The sequence below is a fragment of the Myiozetetes cayanensis genome, unplaced genomic scaffold (assembly GCF_022539395.1).
Source record: "Myiozetetes cayanensis isolate MyiCay16 unplaced genomic scaffold, myiCay2020 scf1, whole genome shotgun sequence".
NCBI lineage: Eukaryota > Metazoa > Chordata > Aves > Passeriformes > Tyrannidae > Myiozetetes > Myiozetetes cayanensis.
Window position 1 is genome coordinate 58,325,384 of NW_026086604.1, and position 13,929 is coordinate 58,339,312.

At 40.7% G+C, this 13,929-nt stretch overlaps 1 protein-coding gene and 1 non-coding gene across 3 annotated transcripts in view; both read right to left on the reverse strand.

The window, feature by feature from the left end:
- The window catches only part of ZNF516 (zinc finger protein 516), a 102,810-nt gene that overhangs the window by 34,093 nt on the left and 54,788 nt on the right, over positions 1-13,929 (reverse strand). The gene's annotated exons all lie outside the window — the stretch shown is intronic.
- Positions 9,726-9,798, reverse strand: TRNAY-AUA (transfer RNA tyrosine (anticodon AUA)). The gene has a single exon. It is a non-coding gene; the product is annotated as a tRNA-Tyr (tRNA).

Sequence of the window (13,929 nt, forward strand, 5' to 3'; positions counted from 1 at the left end):
CAACTACTGGCAGTGAAGCTCTGAGTAACTGTGTAAGGCAAAAAAAAGTACCAGTCATTATGAAAAAAGGTAAATTTAAAATAAACAAGCAGCACTTTATATTCTCCTTGCCTTTCTCCATCCCCCAACAACTCTGAATCCCACTCTTTGGTTCTTCTCAATTTTTATATTTTTCAGTGCATTATATTTGTGCTTATGGAAAGTCGAAACATGTCCTTTAGGCAGTAATTCTTGCCCAAAAAATTCATGCTCCCTCAACTTAAACTACAAGAATTTCATAGAGCTGAATATTACTGGCATTGTGCTAAGTGTTCTTGATGTTAAGTACTGGACTTCAAAGTGAAGTACAGTTTTACCCTGGAAATCCTCTCAACAGAAACAACTTTAAACTTTTAAGATTATGGAGTACTTTTAATATTGTGGCAAAATACAATCCTCGTTTTCGAACAAATCAAAAGTGCAAGTACATAGCTGCTCTTCTAAAAATCTCTTCATCTGGTTTACCTAAAAATTCATTGTTACTGAAGTGTTTTACTCCTGTATTTACAATGAGAAGTGCCTTTTAAAATAAAGCTGAAGTTTCTATGCACATCCTATTTTAGTTCAAAATTGATCCACTGCTACTGGTAGCAAATTTAAGCTTTAATGTTAAGAACATAAACCTATATTCTTAATAGAAATTGTTTCTATGTAACCTAATTATCCAGGTTACTGAGTCATCTTGTTACTAGGCTGAAAAAATAACAGAGAAACAAGGCAATACTTCGTCTAACAACACTACTGAATCGCAATAAATTAATTCTTTTCTGTGGAAAGCAGTGGCTTAAACATTATAGTATCACACTGCTACAAACAGTACTTTCAAAATAAGCATATTTAGATCTTAGACTCATTTTAAGTAGCTTTCGTGAAATTTTTCTAACCTTTATTTTTAAAATTAAGTATGAGAAATTTAAAGTATCATAATAAGCTCAGTTAAATTGCCTTCAAATTCTAGGCTGATGGGCTCTATAATCCAAGTTGAAAGACACCGGGAAGGGTTGTAAGGAGTTTCTCTATCCCACTGCCAGTCTCCTCAAACTTAAAACCTTGCCAATTTAGTTTTCTCCATTCCACAGACTCTCTCTGCAGCCTCAAAATGGAGATCCACAACTGAAGAAGTCTCACGTCTCTTTGAAATTCCCTCTGAGGAGGTTTTCCATTCACCCAGAGCCAGAAACAGATTAACAGCCCCTTTTACCACGGTTGTCTTGCTGCAGGTGGGTGCCAACACACCTCTTCTAACCAAGCTGCTTCTTGCATCTAAGAGGATCTAAGAAATCCCTTACTTGGTGTGGCCTGTCCTCTAAGACATGAAGACTCAGGGTGATAATGGGTCAATATAGTCTAAAGATAGATCAGCCTGCTCTAACAGCTTATAGCTCGTTACAGGGAGCTGCAGCACTTAATGAGGCAAAGAACAACAACTCAGCTCCTGTGAGGTTCTGCTCCCAACTCCTGGGAGTGGCATTTCCCAAGACTGGCCAAAAAATAAATTAAAAAGAAAAACAAAACACAAACCAGAAAGAAAGAGAGAGACACACAACTTGTGATCATCATCATTTTACTACTTATCACTAAGTCCATCTCAGAGCTAATGACAGTATCTGCATAATCCAGATGCAAAGACCGTATCTATCAGGTGATGCTGCCCAGAAATAGCATAAAACAAGTCTGCCTACTCACTCACTGAACTGGTAGTAGGACAGGCTCCCCAGCAAACTGCTGGAAATGGATGCTACCTCCACCACGTTTGATCATCAGCTAAAGAGAAAAGGAAAGCTGTTGGACTGGCAGCTCTTTCCTCTTCCCTTTCCGAACTCCAGCATCAGATTAGAATCCGAATCACATTTTGAATTGGAAGCGACCCACAAGGATCACCAGCTTGGCAGACAGTTACAGGTCTTGACCCATTCTCAACCTACGTGTTCTATCAAGCACTGCCAAGGAAGAGCCCTGACACCACAGTGCAGCCTCGGGATACATGGTATGGAAGAACGCAGAAGCTCGACCTTCTTAATTAGTTAATTCCCCAGAAGGAGTTCATTCCATGAACATCTGCTCTTTCAGGGAATGTCAAGCTTTGTTGGAAGAAGCAAAACCAGTCACAAATCCACAGTGTTCACAGGACTGGCATTTTTAAATAAAACTTGCATGACAGTTACTTTAAGGACCCTTTTCTTTAAGCAATCTTGTCACAACCCATCAGTTTGGGACCCCAGAGGAGGACCACCTACACTGCTGCTACATCTGCACTCTTGATATATGCTATTTTCAGATTTGAAAAATCTGCAGGTTTCTATTTTGCAGGGGAAAAGTAGTAAAAGACAGGTTATTGGAGTCATATCAAAAAAAAAAAAAAAAGAAAAAAAAAAGAAAAATGCTAGTACTGCTGGATCACTGCAAACGCTGGGTTCAAACTTTTTTCTGCATTAAAAAGTATGGTGATATTTTGGACCTGATAGGAAATAACCAAAATTGCTACAGTGCTTCCCCTGTGAGCAAAACGAGTCAGAAATAGAAATGTATAAGCCACTGCCCCAAGTGCTCCAACAGTACTTTGAGGCGCATCAGACCGTGCTGAGCAGCGAAGCATCCCTGAAGCGCTATAACTTCGGTTAGAACTTGTAATTCAGAAATCTCCCAGTGACCCCATTATCAGCGTAGCATAGAGAAAACAGAGCTGGTCTCGGTATATGAAGGCAATGACTATTAAGGGAGTTTTAATCAGAAGGAATTTAACTGAACAAACAGCCGTGGCTCCCAGAGAAGGGCCGAGTACTTTTAAAAACTGAAAGTAGCTGAGCGTATGCTCTAGAACAATAAGATAGAATTATTACGCTAAAACCCTTTAATTAATGCATGCGACAGAAGCTGTGATTTTTAAACCCTAATCTCCCTGTCATTTCAGTTTTTAAGAAATAGTAAGAAGCACCCATCTGCTCAAGCTGCCACACTAGACCCAAAGTTCTGTTCTCACACCAGTTTTGCACCGGATGTCTCAATAAATTTACTGCTTATTTACATCAGCCAAAATGGAGAAGAAAGATACTGATCTCCTAAGTTTGCCCTCCTGCAAAAACGGTCAAAATATATTTTGTTGTCACAGCAATCTTCCCCCTAAAAGCAGGGGCTTGTTTCCCCCCTCCCCCAAAAAAGAAAACCCACAGGGCATTTCTAAAACCCTGACAGATGTTTAATTACAGAGGCACTAGCAGGCATTATTTTGAGAAGCTCAAACACAGAACGACTGTATCTGACGACCAAATGGCTAAAGTGTCTGCTGTACCACTAACGAAGCAAAAACTCTGCTAATCCACATTTCGCTAATTCAAACACCCAATAATTCATATGCAAGCAAAAAGCTGCTGGTAGCACAACACATCTGAATAACTATTTAACAGCAGGAATCTGTGGTGCGATCTCATGTTACCAGGGATGTATTACAAAATGTAGCAAACAGCAGTCAGCGCTATGTTATGAAATACCAAACCGAACTCTTACTCTAGACATATAAGAACAAAGTACCTTTTGTAATGCAGGTTTCTTCCCCGTCCCGCATTTATTAATTCATTAACTTCATTCATTTAAATAGGTCCTTTAGTCACTGATGTAAATGAACAGGGAACTACAGTACATCTGTGGGCTGTGTGGCAGGAAGAGAATAGAGATGGCACTGCCTTCTCCACTTTATTTCCAGCTGTTTACCACAAATTTCTCACTGATTCTCTGGAAGTTCTCACACTAGGTTCAAATTTTAAAACTTTGTTTTATTCAGAAAGTTAGCAAATCCTCTTCTGACCTATCAAAAAAATAAAACAAACAAACCTCACAAATCTAGTCACCTGGACCTCTGATTAAAATTCATTGGCTATGCCTCTGAATGGAATGGGACTTTCTTTGCTGAGTCAAATTCAGTCGTGAATAATCTTCATCCTTTATCCACCCTCACAGCTGAGTGAGGCGTATGCGCCCTTGCTGTGCTGTAGAACTGTGTACTGAGCATGCAGCAACACGAAATATTGTCCTAACAGATTTAAGCATGCCTCAAAGCACATTGTTCTGACAGCGCCTGGGTCTCCGTCATCACTCTCGTAACTATCAATGATTCTGGTTAATTTTACAATCACAAGAGGTACAAGCCTCCATCTGGTTAGTCTACATACTGCTGCAGAGTTGGAATCACACTGATCAACAAAATATGTTGGCTAGTAATGCTCTGTTAAGGTGGACTGGTGAGCGGAGAACAGCCCTGCTTTCAGCTACACTAAAGACCCAAGGCAAATACAAGGGAGCAGAGCACGAGCACTAGTGTTCCTGGGGGAGAGGTGCCTGGCACTCTGGGGCTGCCAGGGGAGGCAATGCACACAGATCAGGACTCAGATGTGCCGGCAGGACCACTTGGTAATCTAACACATCGGGTACGTTCTCCTGAACTCCTGCAGTGTATAAGGCAAAAGCCTGCCACAGCCCTTTCCCTGGGACAAAGTTGAAGGGAAGAGATTTCCTGCTTTAATGCCTATGACTGAAGTGCCTGTGTGAGCACAGGTGGCAGGGTTTCCAAAATCTTTTTGTTTCCTGCTTACACAAACCCCAAGTACAGCAGCTCCCTCATCCACAAAGGAGTCATGGTGTAGCTGCTGTCACAGTGCAAGCCACCACCATCCCTGTCATCCCTCACCAAGAAGCCCTGCCTCACAAGTCTGATGGGGAGAGCAGCTGCAGTGTCAATGCATGGATCCTCACACCAAGAGTACCACGGTTACATCCATGCCAGGAGACAAAACCATACACCCACGGAATTGTCAGCATAAATGCAGACATCATGGCAAGGCTGCTATTTGTGTTGTTACAGCCCTTCCTCTAACCCCTTCTCTACACAAAGCCCAGCTAAAATTGCCACTTGGCTGACATGGTTGCACCTGCACCAGGGTCCCTTCCACCAGACCTATGTGGGTCAGGGGGGTAACGCTGCTGTAAGCCTAACACAGACAATTCTGCTGGCAGAGCCTGCAACACAAGGTGCATCTAGGTTGTCCTGTGAAAGAGATACTTCTTGCTTGTCTTCCAGTTTTGGGTTACTTTTGGATGTTGTCAAAAGCTAGGACTCCCCTCCACCCCTTTAGGTCTTCCAGCACAGGGGTCAGTGTTGATTTCTCCCAAGTCTGGTTCAATTTTACTCTGACTTTCTAAACAGGCCCTGTCTATGAACTCCTAGTAAGCAGCACATTTAAATGCAGAAAGAACTACGTTTCTGTAGATCTGTACCTATAGCACTTCTGAAGTGAATTAGCAAAAACCCAATTACTGTGCTTATGTACTCCACTTTTCTCTCTTTGGACTTCAGAAAACACTTCTCCAGCAGGACCCTGAGTAAACTGATTTAAATGCTCTTAAAACTTCAGCTTATTCTGTAACGTTAAATATGCATCTTCACAGCACAGGATATGTAAAGTATGATTATACAATGGAACTCCCTTATGCATGCAGATGGGAAGCAAAGCATCTCAATCCCTGTATTGTTTCTACCTGATTTTTTGAATTAATCTATCAGACAAACAGAAACAGTCGCTGAGCCAAGGGCAAGCAACACTCCTCCTTCTCTGCTTTTTTTTGAGAATTCACCTACCTATAGCTCTACTCTCACCTACTCACCATCAGCCATAGCACAGAATACCCCACCCACATTTTATTTCAGTCACCTAATACTATTCTAAATATGTACAGGAAGCCTGTTGTGATCCCACTGAAATCCCTGATGATACAACTACTAACCTCAAAACAAGCAGAACTAGACCAAAGAATATAAATGGTGAAAAAGCCAGTAAATTCAGAGCCTCTCCCAGCTCTGGACAGCTGGAGTTTTTAAAAACCCAGTGGCTCCATAGCATAAGCAATGAAAAACAGGTTACAGAACCCAGCAACAGGAATTAATAAAAATGACCAAAGGTCATCTGTAGTCTATCAATCACTATATCGTTTACAGTTCATATTACAGTAGAAAGGTATGAATGTTGTCAGTGTTGTACACTGGCTACTCAGATCTATCATGAATAATTGATAGAGGTTATCCATTTGAGTCCAAGCCTATTAGTCAAAACTCTAAACCTGCTGTTCACCAAGAGCAGAGTACTGCAGATGAAGGATGGAGGAGCACTAGAGGGAACTATTTTCAATGATGCAAGCAGTTATGAGGGAATGCAGATTATCTGAAAACAAACACTCAATTTTTCTGAGACACAGGACATTACCCTTTGTGAACAGCATTTCATGTATACCTATTTTGCACAATTTATTGTCAAGAATAAAATACATCAACCAAGTCTGAACTTGAGGTTTCAGTCTTAAATCTGTTAAAAGCTTGGTGTTTGAGCTGAAGGCTGGGAAGAGCATTTGCCTCACATTCCCTTATGTATTTCGCACTGAGCATCTACTAGGCATCTTCCTGATAAAGTGACTTTGAACTAAAATCAAAGAATAAAATCCCTTTCTGTTATGGACCAAAGTTTTGATGTTACTTTTAAAATACGTAAATAACAAACCAGGAATAGCTATATTTACAAATACACTGGAGGCCTGAGGAACTAAGACCTGCAACATGACCTATACTGTATCAATCCTGATACAGACTTTACCCAAATAACTTACTCCATGATGGCATTAATTCCAGCAAATGGCAGCACACCTTTGAAATCTGGAGCAAGGTTAATGCACCAAATAAGAATCTACTAACTAAAAACAGTCCTACTAACTAGTGCCTTGTTTATCTATTTACAATTCACCATGACTGAACTGAAGACTCACCATTTTGATTCTCTCAGTCCCTACTGGAGGGTGCAAAACAGATCATAATTTCATCTTAGATTTAAGGTCAGGCTCACTGAGCTGCCTTTGTATGGTTCATAATGTCAGAATAATCCTTTACTACAATGATGCCGGAGACATGGAATAGGATTGTCTACGAACAGCAGCCCCACTTTTTAATCTTTACAGCAGCAGTGCAGCAGTGGCAGTTGAACAACTCATGATATAGTTATATCCTTTGAGAAGCAACACCTGCAATGCCTTCCTTATCTTTGCACATCCCAGGAACCAATAAAAATGTAGTATTTTTTCCAATACATATGAGAGGCAGGTAGACAAAATACAGCTTTCTCTACAAATTTAGGGATATCAGAGCCTGCTTTTAATTCCCTTTGCTGAAACACAAGGCTCTGTCTAGACACCAGCCTTAAGGCACTCTCTTTGCATATAAGGCAGGTCAGAGTACACTGGAAGCATAAGGATTGTCAAAAAACCTGTTTGGGCTTTGGCAAATTAGTAGTACACATTCTGTAGACAGCACAGTTCTTAGGCTTCTGTCCGACAGAAGCAAAAAAATGCTACAGTCTTTCTGACAAACTCAAACTTTCCCTGCCAAAAGCCATCCTCTCTCCAACTGTTAGGAAACCAGCCTGAAGAAGGATTTGTTCAAATCTCCACCTCTTCCTACCAGGACATAAATTTTATTTATTTTGACTCAGTTTTGGATGATGTGTACTTTGGACTTTTAGACTCCAAGAACAGAAATACTGGTTTTGTATTTGACTTCTTACAACTTACAACTCATCTTTTCCACCAACTCACTGGTGCCACTTTTCGACCAGAAGCTAATTAACATCCTGCCTGAACACTACAGTAGAGCCTCTTCTCTCAAGCTTCCTGTAAACAGCAAAACTCAATCTCACTCCCACCTTCCCTTTAAAGTATTTTTCTCACACCAAGCTCTTGTGTAACAGCCTGTGTGTAGTGGTCAGGCTGCAGACACCTTGCAAATGTATAGACAATCGTTGCTTTTGATGGGTCAGACTCTCAGCTATTCCACTCCTGAGGTTTACGGATACAGACTTCCATGCAAATGGGTGAGTTGGGTTTGAAACATCATTTTGGTAACAGGGAAGTTGCACAGTTTTCACTAAGAAATTTACGGCTGAATTGGTATGGCCTTTGGTATGGTGGCAGGGTGAGGTGAAAAGACGACAAAGAGGGAAGCAGATTTGATTGCACACAAGTAATCTATCACTAATCTAACTCTGTTGCTTTCACATAATTTCTCAGCTAATTAAAAAGTCAAAAAGCCCATACAACATTTGACATGGACAGGCAAATACAAACAGCAACATTCAGCAAATCAGTTATGAAGATTAGCTTTGCCTTACAACATCTGAGCAAAATACAAGATCTGAGGCTCAAATGAACTTCATAATGTAGGAAAATAACTAATTGCACTTTAAAGAATGCCTAATAAAATCACTGCACAATCAGAAGGGAGTAATTTATTAATATGTGATGATCATGTATTTCTGCTCTTTTTTATTTAGGCTTGGATCTGAAATATGAACCTTATATGGAAAGAAGCTTTGATGACAGTCACTTATTTGGGAAAGCTTTTCCAGCCTTTTTGTTTCACACAAATGATTTGAATGTTTAAAGCATTGGAATAATTTCATATCAAGGTATTAATAAAGAGATGTTGTCTTTTTCATCTTTCATACTTCTATTAAGCTTCTAGTGAAAATGCAGCTGCTACCTTATAAGCAATTCGAGAGTAATATATATACAAGCAGGCAGCCATTTTCACAGTCTGGCAAGTAACACATTTCCATAAATAACAAAGAATACAGGGTCATGATATCAGCTGTTCAAAAATTTTAAAAAGTCAGATTGCATCTATTTTTGCAGTAACTATTTGCCGGATTATTTTTATTTATGGCTTGAAACTGAATTTAGAAATGTTTTCCCTGAACTTTAAAACACTATGCTCCTGACTAACTGGCTTTCTCTCTGCTGTTTTCTCACTTGGCTTCCACGTATCTGTGTCCACACTGAGGGCAGGGGATGACACCGGCCCACAAGCTGGGCCTACAAAGGTTTGCAAACATCTGAATCTACTCTTTATGCATTTGCATGCACAGATTGCACACACTTTGGTTTATTTGTTCACATATGTGGTCAGCTGCCCTGTTACCTGGCTCTTCAGATGCACAGGATTAATTGCACTGTACACCAGCTTCAGGTAATCAGATGCAGCTGTATGTTTGAAAATGGTAACACGCAGTGGGAAATCCTGCTGGAAGATTTTGGTCATTAACACTTTCATAGTTCTCAAGATATACTACTATCTACTCCTTAATTCTCTATTTTGACCCCTGTTTAAAGTTTTCTTTCCCTTGGGAACTTTGCCAAGCTTTCCACTTGAAAATGACTCTGTGACATTGTCACTCTGCCTCCTTCTAATAGAAGAAAATAACATATATAATTCTGCAAAAATGGAAGCAGCATCCTTAAAAAGAACAATGAAAAAGAAAAAAAATAGTATTTTTGACCAACAGAGCTGATGTACAAGATGAGGTTGCTATTTTCTTTTCTTTTAAATGACATTAAAAAAATAAATAAATAAATAAATAAATAAATAAATAAAATAATAATAGCCAGTCTTCGCGAGCGAAGATCCGGGGAAGGTCTTTCCACCTTCCAGCCTGCGCATTGGATTTTTTAGGTGAGACACAGTGTGCGCGGAACTGAGCCCACCCTTTAATCCTAAGGTTCATCTGCCGGGGCCAAGCGAGCTTGGACAGTGGCAGCGAGGTCCTCAGGACGTAGGTGGGTTGCCTTTAAGGGCTAACGAGCCCCACCTGCCCGGGAGTGGCCCTGACCGGGAATCGAACCCGGGTCTCCGCGGTTATAGCGCGGCGCCTTTACCACTGGACCACCAGGGGCTGCCGCAAGAGAGGAGCCCCGAAGAGGAGATACAAGGACTCCCTGAAACAATCCCTCATCCTTGGCCATATTGATCATCACCACTGGTCTACCCTGGCCTCCAATCGGGAGGCCTGGAGACACACCATCTATAACGCTGCTGCTGCTTTTGAGAACACACGCAGGATCACTCTCGAGGAGAAAAGACAACACAGAAAGAATCGCGTCTCGTCTGTATCACCTGGGGAGTCTTTCTGCTGTGCCTTCTGCAACCGGACTTGTCTATCTCGCATTGGCCTTTTTAGCCATCAGCGCGCTTGTAGCAAGCGTGGGTAGAGCCCTTTCAAATCTTCGTTCGCGAAGCCTAGCCATGATGATGATGAAATGACATACGAAATAATGCATTTCACATACTTCTCCCTCCCAAGGAAAGCTGGCAATTTTTCTAGAAAGAGACAGGAAGCTCCCCTTCTGGGAAAAAAAAAAACCTAAAAACAACAAACACCAAAATTGTCTCAGATCTGCTCAATTAGTTTTCTTCCACAAATGTAAGTTACAAACCAAGTTAGCTTGGAAGCTGATTTTGACAATCCCATTCCCTCATGATTCAGGTAACTTAAAAAAAAAATAAATCCATGCTACATTTATTCACAAAAACTATGAGACTATTCTTATTATTTCTCATCTAAAAATATAAAAAAGCTGGGTCTCTGACATCTTGAAAGGATGGTTTGTTTCATTTTGTTGTACTGGGGGGGGGGGTCACAAAGAGGGAAAAGATTACACTGGTGATTGTGAAAGCATGAAAACCCAACAGGCACAAAGGCATACACAGAAATAAATACAGCAAAATAAAAATAGACGGGTTCATCCAGTCTGACTGCATATCTGGCATCCCAGAATCAGAGTACAGTATTAGTTTAAGAGAACAATCAAGTGATTTCTTCACTGGTTTTAGGAGTTTAGATACAGAAGACTCTGTGAGAAGAGCAGCGATAACATGGTAACCCCAGAAATTACATAAGTGTTTATCCCTTTAATTTTGATTCATGTGCAAATTTTTCTTTTCTTCCTTTTTTTTCCTAACTGCCACTAACTGTATTTCTGGCCTTCTGCTTCAAGTGAGCACCAAGCTACCAGGGGATTTCCTAAGTGGGATTACCAGTGTTTCTTCAGTTCCTGCTAGCTGCTTACAGTTGCACCTGTGACAACTTAACTGAGTTGGCTGTCAACGACCTTCAACCAAACATGAGGATATAAGCTCCCTCAGAAGCCAAGTTCGTGGATGAAATGTAACCTCAGGATGGGAATCCTTCTTTTGGCTGGAATTGGTAAGGACTTCTACATTCTAAGAAAGAACAGAAAATTTAAGCTAGCCTAAAAACTTCTGCCTTTTTGTCAAGAGTTTTGTTTGCTCATTCAGCTTTTGCTGAGGTACAGTCACAGTTCAGAATATAATTAACCCCTGAGTAAGGAAAGAATGGGAAAATGGTTTCCCTTCTCTTCTCAGGAAAAGCCTTTTGGGGTGAGAGGGTGGGGGTCAAAACAGAACGGCAACAGAGCTTAAAGTAAAGAGAGGCATAATTAAGCTTTCATACAACATCTGTATCACATTTACACATGCACTCAACTTCCAGGGAAGCGACAGACATCAAAACTAATGGAGAACATCCCGACTCTCCAAATGTAGGAAGAATGCTGCAGCTTTCCCAGCTGTGCTCTTGGGACTGTAAAACAAGAGATCGGCAAAGGAGCCTATTTTTTATTGCTTTTACTGTTGTTTTTGGCCAGGCAGCGTTACAAAGTTCTTAAACAGAGTTATCCCACTATACTATGAGAATTACGTACACCAAGACTACTGAAAAACAATGGCTGCAGAATAAGCTTCATCATCTTCTGGTTGTTATGCACAGTAATTGGTTCCAGGGTCAACACTGTGATGCTAAAACAAAGGGTTGTAGCTTAAGGGTAAAGAATAAACAGCAGGAGTTAATGGATGTTCTGTTAATATAAATGCACCCCCAAAATGAAAGAAAGGCAGAAAATAAAATATTCTGTATAAGCAAAACTGATTATGAATCCAATGTGCAACCTTAGCTCTCAACAAGCTGTTAATTTCATTTAAAAAAATATAACAAGTACTTTCAAGAAAACAACACATTAAGAATTTGAAGCTAGTTTGACAAACATTGTGCTTCCCATGGGTGCCAATTTATTTGTGTGAAAAATATAGTCAAGGAAAGGTGTCTGAAGTTACACTATTATTCACAAAATACCACTACCAGGGTATAGGCAACTAGGCAACTTTGTTCAAAACACCATGTGCGATTGCTCCTCTGAATCTAAACATCTGGGGCAAGTTATCTGTCTGGCTTTAGTGCCTTTGAAATGACATCCTACATTTAAGCTAAGAGGTCTAGTCGCACCACTTTTAACAGTCATGTTTTCAAAGTCCAGGACTTTACCATTCTGACTCTTCCCATTCAATTAAACTTTTTCCCCACACATAAGGAAAGTGAAAGAGATGTAGAGTTACAGTGTTTTCTTTCAAAGCATTTCTCCAAATATAACAATTATCTCCTGACACTTAAGCACTCAGATAGAGAGATACAAGAGATATGTAGTCATTCTTGCGATTTGCCAGGTGAAACACTAGAACATGCAAGGTATCAAAATGAAATCCCTCATTTGTACGTTTTGTTGCTATCACTTCTCCTTCTCTTTTCAGTTTCCACTGTTCTCTAGGAAGAAATTTGTACCTGTTTTTCTTTTACTTGCTCTGCCACCGTACATGGCTTCGGGCGCTGAGACTTGCAGGACTGTGGTGGGGGCACTGTGTGACCTCCTTCCCAAATGCACACACCCTGATGTGAACAGGATGGCACTGAGCTACAGCACCTCCTTCCTTGGTGCTCCACTTTCTCTCCATGGTCACTCATTTCCTCCCTTTAAACAATACTCTGTTTTCAAGTGCCAACTGTGCCCACATAGGAGGACTCCCCGCAGTGTGCCAACCTCCCTGGCACGTGCTGCTCCAGGCCTTGGCTATCCTCATGGCCCTTCTGCCATTAGTAGGCTAACACCATGACACCACTTGCGCAAACACAGCATGCTCTGTCCTCCAGCTTACTTCCTTGTGCTGCTGATTCAGCTTTTTTCCAAGGCTGCTCCTGAGGCTCCCATTTGCTGCCACTCCTACATAAACCACCTACGGTTTGCAGCTGACAAGAGTCTGAATCCCCACCAGTCCCTTCAAGACAAAATCTTCTATCAGTTCTTTCAGTTCACAACCACATGGTGGTCACAATGAGCGGGATCAAAGAGAAATACCCCCAGCCAGGTTACTTCCATCACCCCACAGAATCAGCTCTCAGCAGCACCAGCCTGAGTGCCCCATTCACCCACAGCAACACTGATGCATCATGAAATGGCACTCTGACTCAGTCTAAATTCAGACCTTCTACAAAAGAAACAGAGATTGCTTGTCTTACAATGTATATGCTGTGAGACACTTTTAATACTGTGCATCAAATCAAACTTGCTCATGTTAGAAGGCAAATTCACAGATAGGGCAGTTACTGCAGAAAACCACCTTTTCGACTTGTGCTTTTGCATGACCCTCACTGCAGGGATCTCTGGAGGGCTGTCAGCAGCAGTAATCTGCTTGAACTATGAATGAGCTTTCAGAAGAAGTTGTTTCCATCATTGGAATGTGCCTCTAGTAGTAACACATCAGCCCTTTCCCATTTAAATCTATTAAGCTATAGTTGTTACATGAACTCACATGCTTTCTAAATTTTTGCCTTTCCTTTCTCAAGCCCTTTTCGGCTTGATGGACTTTTTAATTACATTATGGTTTTGGCCCATTCCAACTTTCACCTTTCTATGTATCATGTTTCTTTCCTTTTAGTTTCTAAAGGCCTCAAAGAAAGTTGCAAAACTGGAATTTGAGTAAATACTTTACAAAGAGTACTTTCCATGATGCCTTGGTTGAGTGAAATCAGTATTTCAACTTACCAAATATATTCTAAGATCTTTTTTTCTTTTTTTTTTCTTTCTTTTTTTTAACAAAATCTTTCTATAATATAACTGACCTGGAAAGGCCAGTATAGCAGAAAATCTTACTGCACAAAAAAACTACATCGTCAATTA